Source organism: Trichomycterus rosablanca, chromosome 14, assembly GCF_030014385.1.
Source record: "Trichomycterus rosablanca isolate fTriRos1 chromosome 14, fTriRos1.hap1, whole genome shotgun sequence".
Lineage (NCBI taxonomy): Eukaryota > Metazoa > Chordata > Actinopteri > Siluriformes > Trichomycteridae > Trichomycterus > Trichomycterus rosablanca.
Genome location: NC_086001.1, coordinates 22,478,174 through 22,496,149, shown reverse-complemented (window position 1 = coordinate 22,496,149; position 17,976 = coordinate 22,478,174). Strand labels below are relative to the sequence as shown.

Genomic DNA, 17,976 nt, shown 5'->3' with positions numbered 1-17,976 from the left:
GACCCGCTCTGTCATTTTATGTGGTACCACTTTGTTCCCAAACGCTTCCACTTTGTTATAATACCACTGACAGTCGACTGTATACATTTACATTTTCATTTACATTTTCAGCATTTAGCAGACGCTTTTTATCCAAAGCGACTTACACAATGAGCAGAACACAATGAGCAATTGAGGGTTAAGGGCCTTGCTCAGGGACCCAACAGTGGCAACTTGGTGGTGGCGGGGCTTGAACCGGCAACCTTCTGTTTACTAGTCCAGTACCTTAACCACTGAGCTATCACTGGCCCATGTATAATATTTAGTAGTGAGGAAATTTCACGACTAGATTTGTTGCACAGGTGGCATCACAGTACCACGCTGGAATTCACTGAGCTCCTGAGAGCGACAAGGCGAGGTGCTTGGTTTTATACACCTGTGGCCATGGAAGTGATTGGAACACCTGAATTCAATGATTTGGATGGGTGAATACTTTTGGCAATATAGTGTATTTTGTAACTGGACCTCGTGTATTATAAAATGGTTGTTAATAGTGTACTGTCTCTTTAGGAGATATGAGTTCATTAAGTTTTAGGGTAACGATCTCAGGCTGCTCTGAGTGAGCTGACAGTAGGTCTGTATCTTCACTGCTGAGTTTAATGTTCTGTAACATGTCAGGAAACGTTGTGTTGCTATTGTAAAAATGAACATCCATGCACCTTCATATATTCAGTGAGTTTATTTATTTATTATTTAATGTTATAAGATTTTGATGCTTGTTGATCCTGGTCATCCATGTTCTACACTTCTCATACAGCTGTGTGGATCAACAAGGGCGGCACCTCAGTGGAGTTCCTCTAACCAGTCACACACAGATACCCAAAATGCATCGTTCTGGTAAAAGAAGAGAGAGAGAGAAAATGGGTTAGAGAGAAACATCTGCAACAATCACTGAAATGTGAAATTGAGATGTAACGTGTCCTGATTGGACGGCTCCACCATCGTCCCTCCTTGATGCGCCGACAACGTCTCCTGCTAAATAAAACAAGAAGAGGTGTAAGAACATTCCAGAAGCTGTAGCATTTGGACAGATGAGCATGTAGAGCAGCGTTTATCAGGTAAAATACACTGATTGTGGAAATGTTACCTGGATTTCTTACACATCCGCTCAGCTACACACTGGACTACTGCGCTGCTTCCTTCTCAAGAGCAAAAGATACGTGTGGTCTGATCAAACTTCCACTGCACACACACACACACACACACATCTCTATTAGACGGAGCACAAGAACCTCAATATTAATAAATATGTGTCTACATTTTAGCATCTGTGTTGATGCAGATACAAGTACTGAAATGTACCTCAGACACCAGCTGCTTGGTGCTTTGGTTGGACTGTCTGAACATCACAGCCACGGTGATGCTCTCCTCATCTAGATGATCCAGCTGAGAAACAAACACACACACACACAAATATATGAGTATGTGAGATAATAAAGATACAATCTGTACGGTGGATCTCCATCATGTCACTGTACTACGTCTAGGGTGGATGTTGTACCGGGCATGTGCTGTGCCATTCCACAGGGCTGCTGTACCCCTTCATTACCCACTCATGATCCAGCAGATGCTCCACCTTTATGCGCCGCTCTGGAACCACCTACAGGACAAGATACAAGAACTTCAGGTGATGAAGCCCACAGAGAAACACACACCCACTTTGCTCACATTAAACACACCCATAAACACACACCTGCAGCATTTCCTTAATCAGCAGTACAGAACCAGGAGACAGCCAGTCAGGAGTGTCATAATGTCCTTTCTGAGGAAACACAGATCAAAACAATCACATCTGATCAAAGAACATCACCACAAGCCATTACTGTTACTTTTACTGTATGTTTAACATGCTGCTGAGCATTAAATAATGGATTCTGTTTCATAATCGTAACAAGACGTGTATGCCAATGGTGTTTCATTGTAGTTCTAAGACTTACAGTGATTTGTTCATGGAGCTCCACAAAGTTGTCACCATCGAACGGGAGGTAGCCACACAGCATGACATATAGGACAACACCCAAGCTCCAAACATCTGCCTAAAACACACACACACACACACACATATATTCATTGTCTTTTTTAACCATGCTTTATCCTGGTCAGTCCCCTCATCCAGACCTCATAGAATAAGTCATGAATGGGGCTACAGAGGGGACTGAACACCTTGGATTTGGAGACTTTTCAATTGAAGTTTATCAGGAATAACCTGGGGACACACCCCACACACACCTACCTCTGCACCATGATAGGGTTGCGCATCAATGATTTCTGGTGCCAAGTAGGGAGGGGTTCCACAGCCCTCAATCAGAGCAGTACCCAATCCACCCTACAACAAAACAGATTTCTATCAACCGAAGGTCCAACTGTTGACTCGCATCTGCAACACAACACACAAACTGAACCAGCGTGGCTCTGTGATGTCCTGTTCATCTAACTGATCACTGAAACTAATTGTGGACACCATGTGTGCAAGGCTTTATTAAACCATGATGGATGGGGGTAAGCACACCGCCTTACTAGACTCTCTGAATGGCACGCTTGATTTAAGTATACACTACAGTCTTAGGAGAGACACGAACCTCTGGTTTGGCACAGAGACCAAAGTCGATGAGCTTGATGTTGTTCTTCTCATCCAGCATCATGTTTTCCTGAGAGTCAAAATAAAACACGTCATGTCCAAGCACTAACAAAGAAAAAACACAAAGTATAAGTGGAAATCGTTTGGCTGACGCACTGGCTTAAGGTCACGGTGGGCGTATCCCTGGCTGTGGATGTAGGCCAGCGCCGAGACGATCTGACGGAAGATCCTGCGCATCTCCTCCCTCGACAACCTGTTGTTATTTTCGATGTGGTCGAACAGATCTCCACCCGGACAAAACTGGAGGAGAGAGCGAGTCAAGTGAGCAGCAAATCATCATAAATCCAGAGATTAAATAAAATCTGATAGTTTCCAACCACTGATGGTACCTCAAGCACCATGTAGATCTGGTCAGCAGTCTCCATGACTTGGTACAAGCGGCACACGTGCTGATGATTGAGGTTCTTCAGGGCTTCAATCTCTATCCTCAAATCGGACAACTCATCCTGCAATGGGGAGGAAACAGGAACAGTTTTATGACTTTTCAGATCAGAATTAGGAGAACCAAACGTTTGGAAACTGAGACACGTCCGTCTTTAACAGACGGTTTTGCTGAAACTAACCCCGAGCTCTTTCTTCTCCAGGATCTTGATGGCCACTGGCTCTTGAGTCTGAATGTGCCTGCCGAGCTTGACCGTCGCATAACCACCTGAAGAACGATTGAATAAAAAAAAAAATTTTAAGTCAGGTTTTAAAAGATGCACATCTGTGTTACACAAAGGCAGAGAGACGACTGAAAGTGGTACCAGTTACCTGATCCAATGGTTTTGTAAACCTCATAGCACTTGTGCAGCTCAGAGACGTCCTCAACCACACGTGACGTTCCCTCTGTGGTGTCGTCTGTCTCGGGTACAGCGCATGGAACTTCTACCTGCTGCCCACAAGAGACTTGTTATTATTACTGATTTGGCCTCTTCTTGTTTCATCCTACATGTATCTCATTCATGAGCATAGGAACCCAAACAGCTACATCTGACTCTTCAGAAGGTCGTCACAGGTATCTGGAGCCAAGGGAGGATCCAGGGGAGGATCCGTAAAGCCAACATGACAATCGGGGTGGGTTCAAGTCTGGGGAATCAGGGAGTCAGGGTAGTACTCGGACCCAGTGTTGGACGTTTCTAGCCTTGCTGGAAGATCCCATACGCCACAGTGACCCAATAAAGTCCTGGTAGGTGGTTACAGGTATCTGGAGCCATGATGCTGCTTGAGGTGGTCCCACAGACGCTCAACTGGGTTTGAGTCTGGGGAATTAGAGGGCCATGGTAGTACTCTGAAGTCTTGGTCATGCTCTTCTGGCCATGCTGGAAGAGCCCATCCGCCACAGTGACCCAATAAAGTCCTGGTTGGTCGTCAAACTGATACTCACCTGGTTCCCATCCGCTTTACGGTCGCCTTCGTAGACGGAACCGCAGCCTCCCTTTCCCAGTAGCTCTCCGACATTGTGTCCACTCTCAAAGCTGTCCGGGTTCGTGTTGGTCGTCTTCTCCTCTTGATGTCCTCCATTGGTGGTTTCTCCTTCACCATCTTCAACACAAGTATCACCAATGATGCTCCATGTGTTATGTGGACCAAAAATAAGGGTCCATATAAAGGGCCGGCGTACTCACCCTTGTTCTCGGGAGCATCACAGACGACTTCTCCAGAACTGATCCCACCTACGAAGCCCAAGGGTTAAATATATAGTCACTACAGTTTAATAGTGTCGGGCTCGAACGTGTTGGTGTTAAGGTTACCTGGAGCTTCAGAAGACGCCCGTGGTCCCTGGGAATCTGTCTGCTCGCTCGAGGAATCTGATTCTGAATCATTCTCGTACCCGTCTGATTCCTGCTAATTTAGACGCATTAAACTGGTGTTACAGAGACGAAAACTGAACTTCTCCCCTCCCGGAGTATAGTGGTAATGATAATTCACCTCGCTCTCGACTGTTTCTTCTTCTCTCTCAGTCAGGTTCTGAATGGCGCTGATCCACGCCCGTCTACCTGCCTCACAGTCGGCCTGGAACGTACAGCTCCTGTACACACACGGTGATAGATACAGATTACATAGGATGCAGACAGATAGACAGATTGAGTAGATAGATAAACAGATAGATAGACAGACATTCAGAAAGACAGATGGATAGACAGATAGATAGTCTGTCTATCTCCCTGTCTGTCTATTTATCAGCCTGTCTGTCTTTCTATCAATCATCTTGTCTATCTATCTTTTGTCTGTTTTGTAGATTGATCATCTATTTGTCTGTCTATCTATTAGTCTGTCTGTCTATTGATCATCTGTCTGTCTGTCTGTCTCTGATGATTATAGATCTGGACTTACCTTGTGGGCGTGACCACCCGGAAGCAGAAGCGTCGCCCAGCGTCCTCGCAGCTCTGGACCGAACAGCGCTGCAGGTCTTCATCCAGCACCGTGAAGTCACGCTGGGGGAATAGAACATAAAACCTTCTTATTTATACAGTCGATATACAGGGGTTGGACAAAATAACTGAAACACCTGGTTTTAGACCACAATAATTTATCAGTATGGTGTAGGGCCTCCTTTTGCGGCCAATACAGCTTCAATTGGTCTTGGAAATGACAAATACAAGTCCTGCACAGTGGTCAGAGGGATTTTAAGCCATTCTTCTTGCAGGATAGTGGCCAGGTCACTACGTGATGCTGGTGGAGGAAAACGTTTCCTGACTCGCTTCTCCAAAACACCCCAAAGTGGCTCAATAATATTTAGATCTGGTGACTGTGCAGGCCATGGGAGATGTTCAACTTCACTTTCATGTTCATCAAACCAATCTTTCACCAGTCTTGCTGTGTGTATTGGTGCATTGTCATCCTGATACACGGCACCGCCATTGGATGCACATGGTCCTCCAGAATGGTTCGGTAGTCCTTGGCAGTGACGCGCCCATCTAGCACAAGTAATGGGCCAAGGGAATGCCATGATATGGCACCCCAAACCATCACTGATCTGGGTGGTACGCTTCTTTGGGGCTTCTCCACACCGTAACTCTCCCGGATGTGGGGAAAACAGTAAAGGTGGACTCATCAGAGAACAATACATGTTTCACATTGTCCACAGCCCAAGATTTGCGCTCCTTGCACCATTGAAACCGACGTTTGACATTGGCACGAGTGACCAAAGGTTTGGCTATAGCAGCCCGGCCGTGTATATTGACCCTGTGGAGCTCCCGACGGACAGTTCTGGTGGAAACAGGAGAGTTGAGGTGCACATTTAATTCTGCCGTGATTTGGGCAGCCGTGGTTTTATGTTTTTTGGATACAATCCGGGTTAGCACCCGAACATCCCTTTCAGACAGCTTCCTCTTGCGTCCACAGTTAATCCTGTTGGATGTGGTTTGTCCTTCTTGGTGGTATGCTGACATTACCCTGGATACCGTGGCTCTTGATACATCACAAAGACTTGCTGTCTTGGTCACAGATGCGCCAGCAAGACATGCACCAACAATTTGTCCTCTTTTGAACTCTGGTATGTCACCCATATGTTGTGTGCATTGCAATATTTTGAGCAAAACTGTGCTCTTACCCTGCTAATTGAACCTTCACACTCTGCTCTTACTGGTGCAATGTGCAATTAATGAAGATTGGCCACCAGACTGGTCCAATTTAGCCATGAAACCTCCCACACTAAAATGACAGGTGTTTCAGTTATTTTGTCCAACCCCTGTATAAACGCCGGTGAAATCGTCCCAGACTTAAACACGACAAGGGCGGTTTGGGACACAGCCCAGCAGAGAAGTCCGCTGTGATGCACCCACTATGGGACGGCTTCTGGAGGGTCCTGGGTTCGATTCCCGGGTGAAGTTTGCATGTTCTCCCCATGTCCTGCGGGTAACTGGGTACCCTAGGTATAAGTGTGTGTGTGACACACCCTGGTACTGACACACCCCCATACCATGACACACCCTGGTACTGGTACTGACACACTCTCATACCATGACACACCCTGGTACTGGTACTGACACACTCTCATACCATGACACACCCTGGTACTGGTACTGACACACTCTCATACCATGACACACCCTGGTACTGACACACCCCATACCATGATACACCCTGGTACTGACACACCCCCATACCATGACACACCCTGGTACTGGTACTGACACACCCCCATACCCTGACACACCCTGGTACTGACACACCCCCATACCATGACACACCCTGGTACTGACACACCCTGGTACTGACACCCCCCCCCCCCCATACCATGACACACCCTGGTACTGACACACCCTGGTACTTGTACTGACACACCCCCATACCATGATACACCCTGGTACTGACACACCCCCATACCATGACACACCCTGGTATTGACACCTCATACATGTGTATGATGTGTGATTGTGTACTGATGCGTGTGTGTATTACATGTGTGTATAAGGTGTGTATGATGTGTGTGTGTATTTAGAAACTGAATATTGTAAATGATATTTTACTAACAGTAATGGAGAGAGAAATTTTGACTGTATTAGAGCTGCTGCTACAACAACATAATGAAAAGCTCGGCCTACTCAGGTCCATCACAAATGCACTTGGAAAAAATGATCCAAAACAAATTGAGGATTTCACTGCTCCGCTTGCCAACGAATCTCAGTTCAGACACTTTGACATGAACCTCTAGACTAGTAAGTGCTTTCTACGTTAAACTGTTTTTTATGTGTTATGTATGTACTTTGTTATAGTCCCTTTAAAAGATGCACTTTGACAATTTACTTAATCCTGGTGTGTTCTTAAGTGGCCCTCTACTATGTTTAAGAGCTGAGAAAACTCCCTAAATTATCTTTTTTTTTTACTTAAAACTTCTTGACTTTTAATAGTGAGCACAACATTAGAAAATGTGTGTGTGTGTGTGTGTAAGATTCAGAGATCTAAGAACCTCATCACATTCATGCACGTGTCTTTCTTTTACAGATTGAGTGTTTTGGTTTTTGTGGCGGTATGACTGGAAAGGAAACTGTAACAAACGACCTGGTAAATCATCATGGGTACGTTTTTTAAATTAATATTTAAACTGAATTCACTCATTAAGTCTCCTCTCCTACAGCCGAGACGAACTTGAGACCAACCGTAAAGCTCTCCATCGTTTCTGTGTGGCAGGTCCATAACTGAAGGGCTGTCAGTGTAGAATCAGGTATGTGGGTATATGCCCTGACCTTGGACATCGGCCGGTTAGCTCAGTTGGTTAGAGCGTGGTGCTAATAACGCCAAGGTCGCGGGTTCGATCCCCGTACGGGCCACACCCACTTTTGGACTTAAACTAACTAACAAACAAGTGATCCTTCTCTAACTAGCAGGTCTTATTGACCTGAGCTTCAAACATTGTCTCTGACAAGTGTGAAATCTTTTTACTGCCCCTCTCACTCAAGTCAGAAACATGCCATTATTTCAATTAGCCAAACTTAATTGCCCTTCTGTAAATGTTAGCAAGTCATGTGACTCGTGTGTCCAATGAAAAAGCTACGCGCGTGTCTCTGTGGTGCAATCGGTTAGCGCGTTCGGCTGTTAACCGAAAGGTTGGTGGTTCGAGCCCACCCAGGGACGAGTGACTTTAATTGCATAACCTGCCTGTTGATCAAACGGATATGAGATACAACAACAATGTGTAGTCTCACAGAAAAGTGGAAATAAGTAACTGATAACTGACATCCAGTCAACAACAGTCCTACAAGCACAAATATCCACCTAATAAGTCACCAGAGACCGGCTGTCCAAAGTGGAAGAACGTCCTTTTGGTTTCAGTAGATGTTAAATGAATCTACTCGCCCAACGTGGGGCTCGAACCCACGACCCTGAGATTAAGAATCTCATGCTCTACCGACTGAGCTAGCCGGGCTTAAGCAGCAGGTCAGAACTTCATTAACATCACGGTCAGATTAAGAAGTAATTCACAGTTTACAAACAAACACAATTCAGAATATAACAACAAGAACTAAATGTAAAAGTGTAAGTTAGTCGCGTCTTTCTGCTCATACTGAGTATTACTGTGGGTCACTGCATGTAGGAGACACATGGAGCGCAGTATGGTAGGTGAACTATAGGGCACTAGGACCCAGCAGCACTACAGTGAACAGAGTGACGGTGGGATCTAGCGGTATTGGGACTCTTATTACAGGACGCTGTTTCTGCTGCTTGTTATTAAACTCACCTGTGGATCATTTGAGTGGAGAAAACGTGCTGAGTTCTTGTTGTGTTCTTGTGTTTTATTGAGTTTTCTTGCTAGAAAAGAGATTTATGAAGCTTTTTGAGGTTGAAACTGGGAGCTGCATTTGTTTTAGATCTTCTGGACTTGCTCGGTCACGCTATTTCTACTTAATAAAGTTTTAGTGCGCATTTAAACCCTGTTTTACGGTACTGATCACAGTGTCTACACTAAAAGTTTTAGTGCGCATTTACACCCTGTTTTACGGTACGATGCTCTGACTTTTAGTACAGAGATTAAAACAGAAAGAAGTTTTACAGTTTAATAAACTTATCGAGTCCTGATGCACACAGATGTACCAGAAATAAAGTCTGTTCTAGTCTAAATGTAGAACAATCTACTTGTTCCAAATTCAGACCTTCTTTGGTATTAAAAAATAAAGAAACCTGCTTTCAGTTAAATCCACTATATTTAAATAACTGACCTATACCGTACAACGAGATCCATCAAGGTGGCCCATGTCCAACCAGTGTACATGGGCAGATGCTTCTCAGGGGACAGGACAAGGCCAGGGCATCCTACCTCATGTCAACGAGGAGTTTAATGAAGAAGGAGAAAAGCAATTTATCAGTTTATTAATACATAAATATTATAGGTAAGAACGTCTTAGGTTGCAAAATGCCTCTTCTGTAGAGGGAACTTTTTCATTTTAATTTCTGCTTTAACAGCACCCACCATACAGCAGGGACTGTCAAGGCGGTTCATACCCAATCAGTGCGCACGTACTGTAAGTTTGATCAGTTAGAATGAACAGCCCTACAACACATTAATCATGAATAGAAAATAGACTAGATCTTGTAAACTGATATTTTTTTTAATTTTGCAGCTGTAGACAGAACTGTCCTGGAGGCACTAAGAGAGATGGACCTGAAGATAAATTACCTGACATCTCTTGTAGAATCTCTTGTGGGTGGACGTCGAATTTTGCCCCCACAACAGCAAGACGATGAAGACTTGAATGTCATCCCTCTGGATTCAGTAGAAGCCCTAGAAAATTTAGAAGAAAGGCTTCTGAGCAACGGACTGAAGCAAAGGATGGTAAAGCTCATTTATAAATTATTTCCCATCAAATAAGACCATGACATGATTCACAAAGTATTTACAAATATTTCCTGTTGTTTTATATTTTTAAGTGTATGATAGCTTTAACTTTAAAAAAATTACAAATAACATTTGGGTGAGTGACAATGGGATAATGTAACTTTATATATACGGATTCATACTTAATTAAAAAAAACCCTTTAAATAAAATGCAAATAAGACATTTAATAGTAACAACAAAACGTATGAAGTTTATACATTTCTATTACTGTGCATTATTTCAGATTAACATGCTGTCACTAAGTGGTGGACATACCATGAAAAAGACAATCTGGAGAATTGCCAACCCCCAACCTTGCGAAAAGCCTTAACTGGTGCAGCAGGGGAGACAAGCGAGGTCTAAAACAAACCGCATGTGGACAAGTTATTATTGGTAAGTCATGATAAACAATTTACACCTAAAGAAACAATCAGAATGTTTATATAATACACTGTTAAAAAAAATTAAAGGAACACAGAAAAAATCATGCAGATTATCTTTCCTGATATGGACTGGGTAATGTGTTAGGAACTAAAGGATGCCACATAGTTTAATGGAAATGATAATTATTCAATTCAATTCAATTTATTTATTTGTCACATACATAGTCATACAAGTACAACTAGTAGTGAAATGCTTTTTAAGATAAGAAACAAGAAATAATAAACACATTAGGATGAGGGGATAAAAAACCAGCAACCAGATTGTGCTCTCAATAGGAGCACACTGTGATAACATGAAAAAAGCCCCAACAGCACACCAGCACATATAAACATGAACATTACATAGTCACACAACAAGCCACGGGTTAGGGGATATGACCGGGGAAAGTAACCAACACAACAAGCAGCCTCAGCTTCTTGCAGCCATGGTCCGGCGCACACTGCCCGTCCTGCTGTATTGGTGGGATCAAGCTAAGAGAGTGGGAGACATTGGTTTTGGGTTGGAAAAAGTTTCTGACAGTCATTCATTCATGCAGCAAGGAAAAAGTCTGTACATAGTTCACGATAACATGGTTGTTGACAGCTCTCTTACTGCCCCGAACGAAAACAGCCAGTGGAATCAGGGTAGGGTTACTTCGCAGCAGATACTCTGGAAGATATTTTTTCTTATCACCGAGGTCGCGAGATAATGGTGTGCCAAAAGCAAAAATGACATGTTGTTTAGTCTTGAGCCCTAATACAATTTAACAGGAACTCACAGAATTAATAGAATTAATGTGTCTCTGATCCATCTCATTCCGCAAAGCCGCTAGTTTCTCCAAAATGGAATCCATGTTGCGATTAATAACCACAGTCTGAGATCCAACAGCCCTGCCCACCATTTCAATCAAATTGGGCAGTTTCTGGGGACCTTTGACAACTGACCCAACTTTTTTAATTTCCCGATACAGCAGGGTAAATCCAAGTCCAATCAGCAGAAACCCCACGATCAAAGTTCCGAATAGGTAAACATCCTCTACGTCCTCCAACGAAAGAGGCGCCAAGCACACGACTCTCCACGTCCCCCACGAGTCAGTCGCGTATCCTGCCATCTGCGTTCCATCGGGGCATGTGGGTTCCCCCGAACCCGAACTTCTCGATGAGAAGATGGTGTCAATAGCATTCAGAGACCATTTAACCAATTCCATAATTGTTCTTTGAGGAGCTGTGCTGAGAAAATCTCCGTAGAGTGGAGTAGACGAGACAATACGATACACGAGAAGCCAGCAGGACAGGAGGGAGGAGGGAAAAGTGCGTCTGTCTTCCACGAGAGCGAGCAGAGAAACATTATCATCCTAGAGAGGGTTGAATTCAAAGACACTCCAAACATCAAAGCGAAAAAGTTATGCAGCAGGCTAGTCCATTTAGCCCAAATTTCATTGCAGCAACTCAAAATGGTACTCAGTAGTTTGTATGGCCTCTACGTGCTTGTATGCATGCCTGACAACATCGGGGCATGCTCCTAATGAGACGACGGATGGTGTCCTGGGGATCTCCTCCCAGATCTGGACCAGGGCATCACTGAGCTCCTGGACAGTCTGAAGCACAACCTGGCGGCGTCGGATGGACCAAAACATAATGTCCCAGAGGTGTTCTACTGGATTCAGGTCAGGCGTGCACCAGAAGGAACCCAGGACCCACTGGGCACCAGTGGCAGATCTGCCAATTCCGGTGTTCTATGGCAAATGCCAATCAAGCTCCAAGGTGCTGGGCTGTGAGCACAGGGCCCACTACAGGACATGGGGCCTTCAGGCCACCCTCATGAAGCCTGTTTTGATTGTTTGGTCAGACACATTCACACCAGTGGCCTGCTGGAGTTCATTTTGTAGGGCTCTGGCAGTGCTCATCCTGTTCCTCCTTGCACAAAGGAGCAGATACTGGTCCTGCTAAGAGGTTAATGTCCTTCTACGGCCATGCCCAGCTCTCCTAGAGTAACTAACTGTCTCCTGGAATCTTCTCCATACTCTAAAAACTGTGCTGGGAGACACAGCAAACCTTCTGACAATGGCACGTATTGATGTGCCATCCTGCAGGAGCTGGACTACTTGTGCAACCTCTGTAGGGTCCAGGTACCGCACCATGGTACTAGTAGTGACGCTGACCATAGCCAGCTGCAAAACTAGTGAAAAAACTGTTGATGCATGCTCAATAATCCAGGTACACAAATCCACAAAGTTGAATCAGTTCATCTGGACACAAGTTTGTTGTAGAGACAACAAACTTGTGTCCAGATGAACTGATTCAACTTTGTGGATTAGTGAAAAATCAGTCAGAAAAGACGAGGAGGGACAATTAAACCTCCTATTAAACCATTCCTGGGGTCGTCTCATTGTTGCTCCTTTAATGCACCTGTTAATTTCATTAACACCAAAGTAGCTGAAACTGATGAACAAACCCCCTGCTACTTAACTGACCAGATCAGTATCCCAGAAGTTGAACTGAGTTGATGCTATACTCTGATTAAAAAGTGTTCCTGTAATTTTTTTAAGCAGTGTATTTTGTTAATAGCAACATGATGCTAGCTAGTCTTACTAAACAGTTTCTGCCCACACAGTGTTTGTTGTGCTTAAAAACAGTTCATACCTGTCCCTATTGGTACTCTGGTTTCAAAACCAGTATATCACAAAAAAATACTAAAAATCTTATTCGGTAAATCCAGTACTGCCAGCGCCGACTGAAGCAGAAGCGGAGAAATGCTTAAAAGATTACTTGCGGCTGGCACCAGGAAGAAGACTTTAAATTACATTTTATTTAGTAGTTAATTGCTATTTTTGTTTTGTTATTTGTGTTCATCGTAGTTTATTTATCATATATAAAAAATTTGATTCATGAATTCATATTTCACTTAATTTTGTGTCAAGGAACAATAATAAATACTGTTGTTACTAGCACTGATTATAATGTCTGTTCTTTATAGATATATTATCTGTATTATCTATTATCTATTATTATTATTAGTAGTAGTAGTAGTAGTATTTTTAAAGCAGTACATGAGAGGGGAGAGCACACACACATTCACACGTTCAATTACATTCAGACGCTGTATTTTAGCTATACTGTACACATAAGTCTGGAATACAGCGTCTGAACGCCATTTCAGCATCCGAGCCTGATATTTAGGAGATGTATTACAGATGAATAAGCGCTATATTAGATGGTCTCGGATAGCTCTCATAAACGTCTCTGAGACGCAGGCATGATGATGACGTAGTAAGATTGATCTGGAACGCAGCAGCTGAAGATCTTCCACGATCCACCAGCGGCGTATCAGAGACGTATTGCAGATGAGCAAACGCTCTATTAAATACGTATTCCAGACCAACTGGGTTACATCCAACAGACGTCTCTGAGATGTATATGTGCTATCAGGGGTAGAACAAACACATCAGCTTCTGAACGTTCTTCTTCTTCTGTTTAAATCCAGCTGGTTATAAGGTTCGGGCAGTGTCGCCCACTCCTCAGTAAGGAGAGTAGCTATTGGCTGTCCTGAAAGTCGCCAAATGACGTCATCGCCTAATTTGCATAAGAGTTAGCGCATTTAAACTTTTTTTTTTTATTTGAAATTAACACAATATACAAAAACAAGGCGGGGAAACAATAAAGAATATAACAAACATATTACAAAAAAAAGGAAAAACGGTGGATATCACAAGTAATCGTACCGTAAAACAGGGTTTAAATGTGCACTAAAACTTTATTAAAGCTTATTAGAGCCTCATTATGTCCTGGTGGTGTATTTTAGAAAGTGGTGAAACAGCGACATCTAGAGTTTACATGCGGTACCGCTCAGAAATATACAGGACAATAACTCTGTTAATAACAGTGCTGCTGGGTCCTAGTGCCCTATAGGTCACCTTAAAATAAACATTAGTTTATATGGAGTCAAAACACGACAACATTTACAAAACAAACAAAAGCTGACAACACAACAACATTAAGGAAAAACGCAAATACAAAAAGAACAACACAACAACATTAAGAAAAAACGCAAATACAAAAAGCACAACACAACAACATTAAGGAAAAACACGAATACAAAAAGGACAACACAACGAAATTAAGGAAACACGAATACAAAAAGGACAACACAACGAAATTAAGGAAACACGAATACAAAAGGACAACACAACGAAATTAAGGAAACACAAATACAAAAGGACAACACAACGAAATTAAGGAAACACGAATACAAAATGACAACACAACGAAATTAAGGAAACACAAATACAAAATGACAACACAACGAAATTAAGGAAACACAAATTCAAATCCTACAACGGAAATGCTCCCGGTCACTAGAGGGCACCTCTATCATTTTTTATCTGTATGAACATAGCATTTGAATAAACCTGGGTCCTTGTGTTAAAGGTTTCTAAGCATTATATTTGTTTACTGTAAGCAAAGAAAGCAAGAAGCAGAGCAGTGTAGTGCTGAGAATCTGGATTCGGTTTAACTTTAATGTTCAGTGATATAATTCTTAATAAAATTGAGCTTTTGATAAATTTATTTCAAACCATTTTCATACAAACACATTAATGTTTCTCACCTACTACAAACTATTTTATATTAATTTTAAATAAAGATCAATAAATCTGATCATTTTATTTTGGAGATGAATTAATCTATGCAGGTCTCGTAATTTTATTTATTAGTATAAACCTCAGTGTTTCCCATTTACTATTTACAGGAGAAATAATTCGCATCCACATTTTATAAAGGCTTTCCCAAAGCATGAACAAAATGAGACGCGTCCTGAAGCAGCTGAGGTAAACACTACAGACTCCTCTATACTACCTGATTACAGTTTTACCTCACTCACTTTTAATTACTTCATTTTCTTTATTCTTCCCCAACAATTCAGGGTCAGAAACCTGGTACACTGTGAAATTAAGGAATATATAATTAAAGTATACTGTAAAAATATGAACATTTATAACCAGAACATATAAAACATAACATACAAAGACTTCCATTCCATATTTAATTATCTCCAAATGAATACTGTGTTTTTAATTCATCCTAATCGTGGATGCTTCAGCATTTGGTGACTTTTATTCACACTCATCTTATACACCGATCAGCCATAACATTCTGTCCATTTTATCAGCTCCACTTACCATATAGAAGCACTTTATAGTTCTACAATTACTGACTGTAGTCCATCTGTTTCTCTACATGCTTTGTTAGCCCCCTTTCACCCTGTTCTTCAATGGTCATGGCCCCCACAGGACCACCACAGAACAGGTATTATTTAGGTGGTGGATCATTCTCAGCACTGCAGTGACACTGACATGGTGGTGGTGTGTTAGTGTGTGTTGTGCTGGTATGAGTGGATCAGACACAGCAGCGCTCCTGGAGTTTTTAAATCTCGTGTCCACTCACTGTCCACTCTATTAGACACTCCTACCTAGTTGGTCCACCTTGTACATGTAAAGTCAGAGACAATCGCTCATCTATTGCTGCTGTTTGAGTTGGTCATCTTCTAGACCTTCATCAGTGGTCACAGGACGCTGCCCACAGGGTGCTGTTGGCTGGATATTTCTGGTTGGTGGACAATTCTTAGTCCAGCAGTAACAGTGAGGTGTTTAAAAACCCACACTCCTGCAAGAACGGAAATAGCAAGTAAGTAAAATGTATTTATAAAGCTATAAAACTACTTCCACTGACCAAAGTACTGTCAACAGCTCATTTGAACTACTCTGTGTGTGTGTGTAGCTGAAACGGACTTTCATAATACACATCTAAGAGGTTTTGTGGGTTCACTAAGAGTTATTACCATCAAGCAAATGTAAAGCATAGTTCTATATGAAGAGCATCTGTTTCCAGATAATATACACTGAGGTTTAACATCACGGTCAGATTAAGAACTAATTCACAGTTTACAAACAAACACAATTCAGAATATAACAATAAGAACTAAATGTAAAAGTGTAAGTTAGTCGCGTCTTTCTGCTCATACTGAGTATTACTGTGGTATTACTGCATGTAGGAGACACATGGAGCGCAGTATGGTAGGTGAACTATAGGGCACTAGGACCCAGCAGCACTACAGTGAACAGAGTGACGGTGGGATCTAGCGGTATTGGGACTCTTATTACAGGACGCTGTTTCTGCTGCTTGTTATTAAACTCACCTGTGGCTCATTTGAGTGGAGAAAACGTGCTGAGTTCTTGTTGTGTTCTTGTGTTTTATTGAGTTTTCTTGCTAGAAAAGAGATTTATGAAGCTTTTTGAGGTTGAAACTGGGAGCTGCATTTGTTTTAGATTTTCTGGACTTGCTCTGTCGTGCTATTTCTACTTAATAAAGTTTTAGTGCGCATTTAAACCCTGTTTTACGGTACTGATCACAGTGTCTACACTAAAAGTTTTAGTGCGCATTTACACCCTGTTTTACGGTACGATGCTCTGACTTTTAGTACAGAGATTAAAACAGAAAGAAGTTTTACAGTTTAATAAACTTATCGAGTCCTGATGCACACAGATGTACCAGAAATAAAGTCTGTTCTAGTCTAAATGTAGAACAATCTACTTGTTCCAAATTCAGACCTTCTTTGGTATTAAAAAATAAAGAAACCTGCTTTCAGTTAAATCCACTATATTTAAATAACTGACCTATACCGTACAACGAGATCCATCAAGGTGGCCCATGTCCAACCAGTGTACATGGGCAGATGCTTCTCAGGGGACAGGACAAGGCCAGGGCATCCTACCTCATGTCAACGAGGAGTTTAATGAAGAAGGAGAAAAGCAATTTATCAGTTTATTAATACATAAATATTATAGGTAAGAACGTCTTAGGTTGCAAAATGCCTCTTCTGTAGAGGGAACTTTTTCATTTTAATTTCTGCTTTAACAGCACCCACCATACAGCAGGGACTGTCAAGGCGGTTCATACCCAATCAGTGCGCACGTACTGTAAGTTTGATCAGTTAGAATGAACAGCCCTACAACACATTAATCATGAATAGAAAATAGACTAGATCTTGTAAAATGATATTTTTTTAAATTTTGCAGCTGTAGACAGAACTGTCCTGGAGGCACTAAGAGAGATGGACCTGAAGATAAATTACCTGACATCTCTTGTAGAATCTCTTGTGGGTGGACGTCGAATTTTGCCCCCACAACAGCAAGATGATGAAGACTTGATTGTCATCCCTCTGGATTCAGTAGAAGCCCTAGAAAATTTAGAAGAAAGGCTTCTGAGCAACGGACTGAAGCAAAGGATGGTAAAGCTCATTTATAAATTATTTCCCATCAAATAGGACCATGACATGATTCACAAAGTATTCACAAATATTTCCTGTTGTTTTATATTTTTAAGTGTATGATAGCCTTAACTTTAAAAATGTACTACAATTGCAAGAAAAAAAATTATATATATATATATATAAACACACACAATTCATATATATATATTCATGTGTGTGTGTAAGTAAATATATATATATATATACTATATATGAAACTATTTGAAAACTGTAGCACAAATCTTTGGTTGACCGTAAAGGCTGGCAAGAGAA

At 42.1% G+C, this 17,976-nt stretch overlaps 1 long non-coding RNA gene, 3 other non-coding genes and 1 pseudogene across 4 annotated transcripts; 3 read left to right on the top strand and 2 right to left on the bottom strand.

Moving 5' to 3' along the window:
• Positions 1 to 17,976, top strand: part of LOC134326206 (zinc finger protein 208-like) — a 339,536-nt pseudogene that overhangs the window by 194,043 nt on the left and 127,517 nt on the right.
• LOC134326999 (uncharacterized) lies at positions 1,133 to 1,605 on the bottom strand. The gene is made up of 3 exons (XR_010014668.1): positions 1,541 to 1,605; positions 1,342 to 1,425; positions 1,133 to 1,221 (listed from the first exon to the last, which is right to left on the bottom strand). It is a non-coding gene; the product is annotated as an uncharacterized LOC134326999 (long non-coding RNA).
• Positions 7,859 to 7,932, top strand: trnai-aau (transfer RNA isoleucine (anticodon AAU)). Its single transcript has one exon. It is a non-coding gene; the product is annotated as a tRNA-Ile (tRNA).
• On the top strand, positions 8,163 to 8,236 carry trnan-guu (transfer RNA asparagine (anticodon GUU)). Its single transcript has one exon. It is a non-coding gene; the product is annotated as a tRNA-Asn (tRNA).
• Positions 8,456 to 8,528, bottom strand: trnak-cuu (transfer RNA lysine (anticodon CUU)). Its single transcript has one exon. It is a non-coding gene; the product is annotated as a tRNA-Lys (tRNA).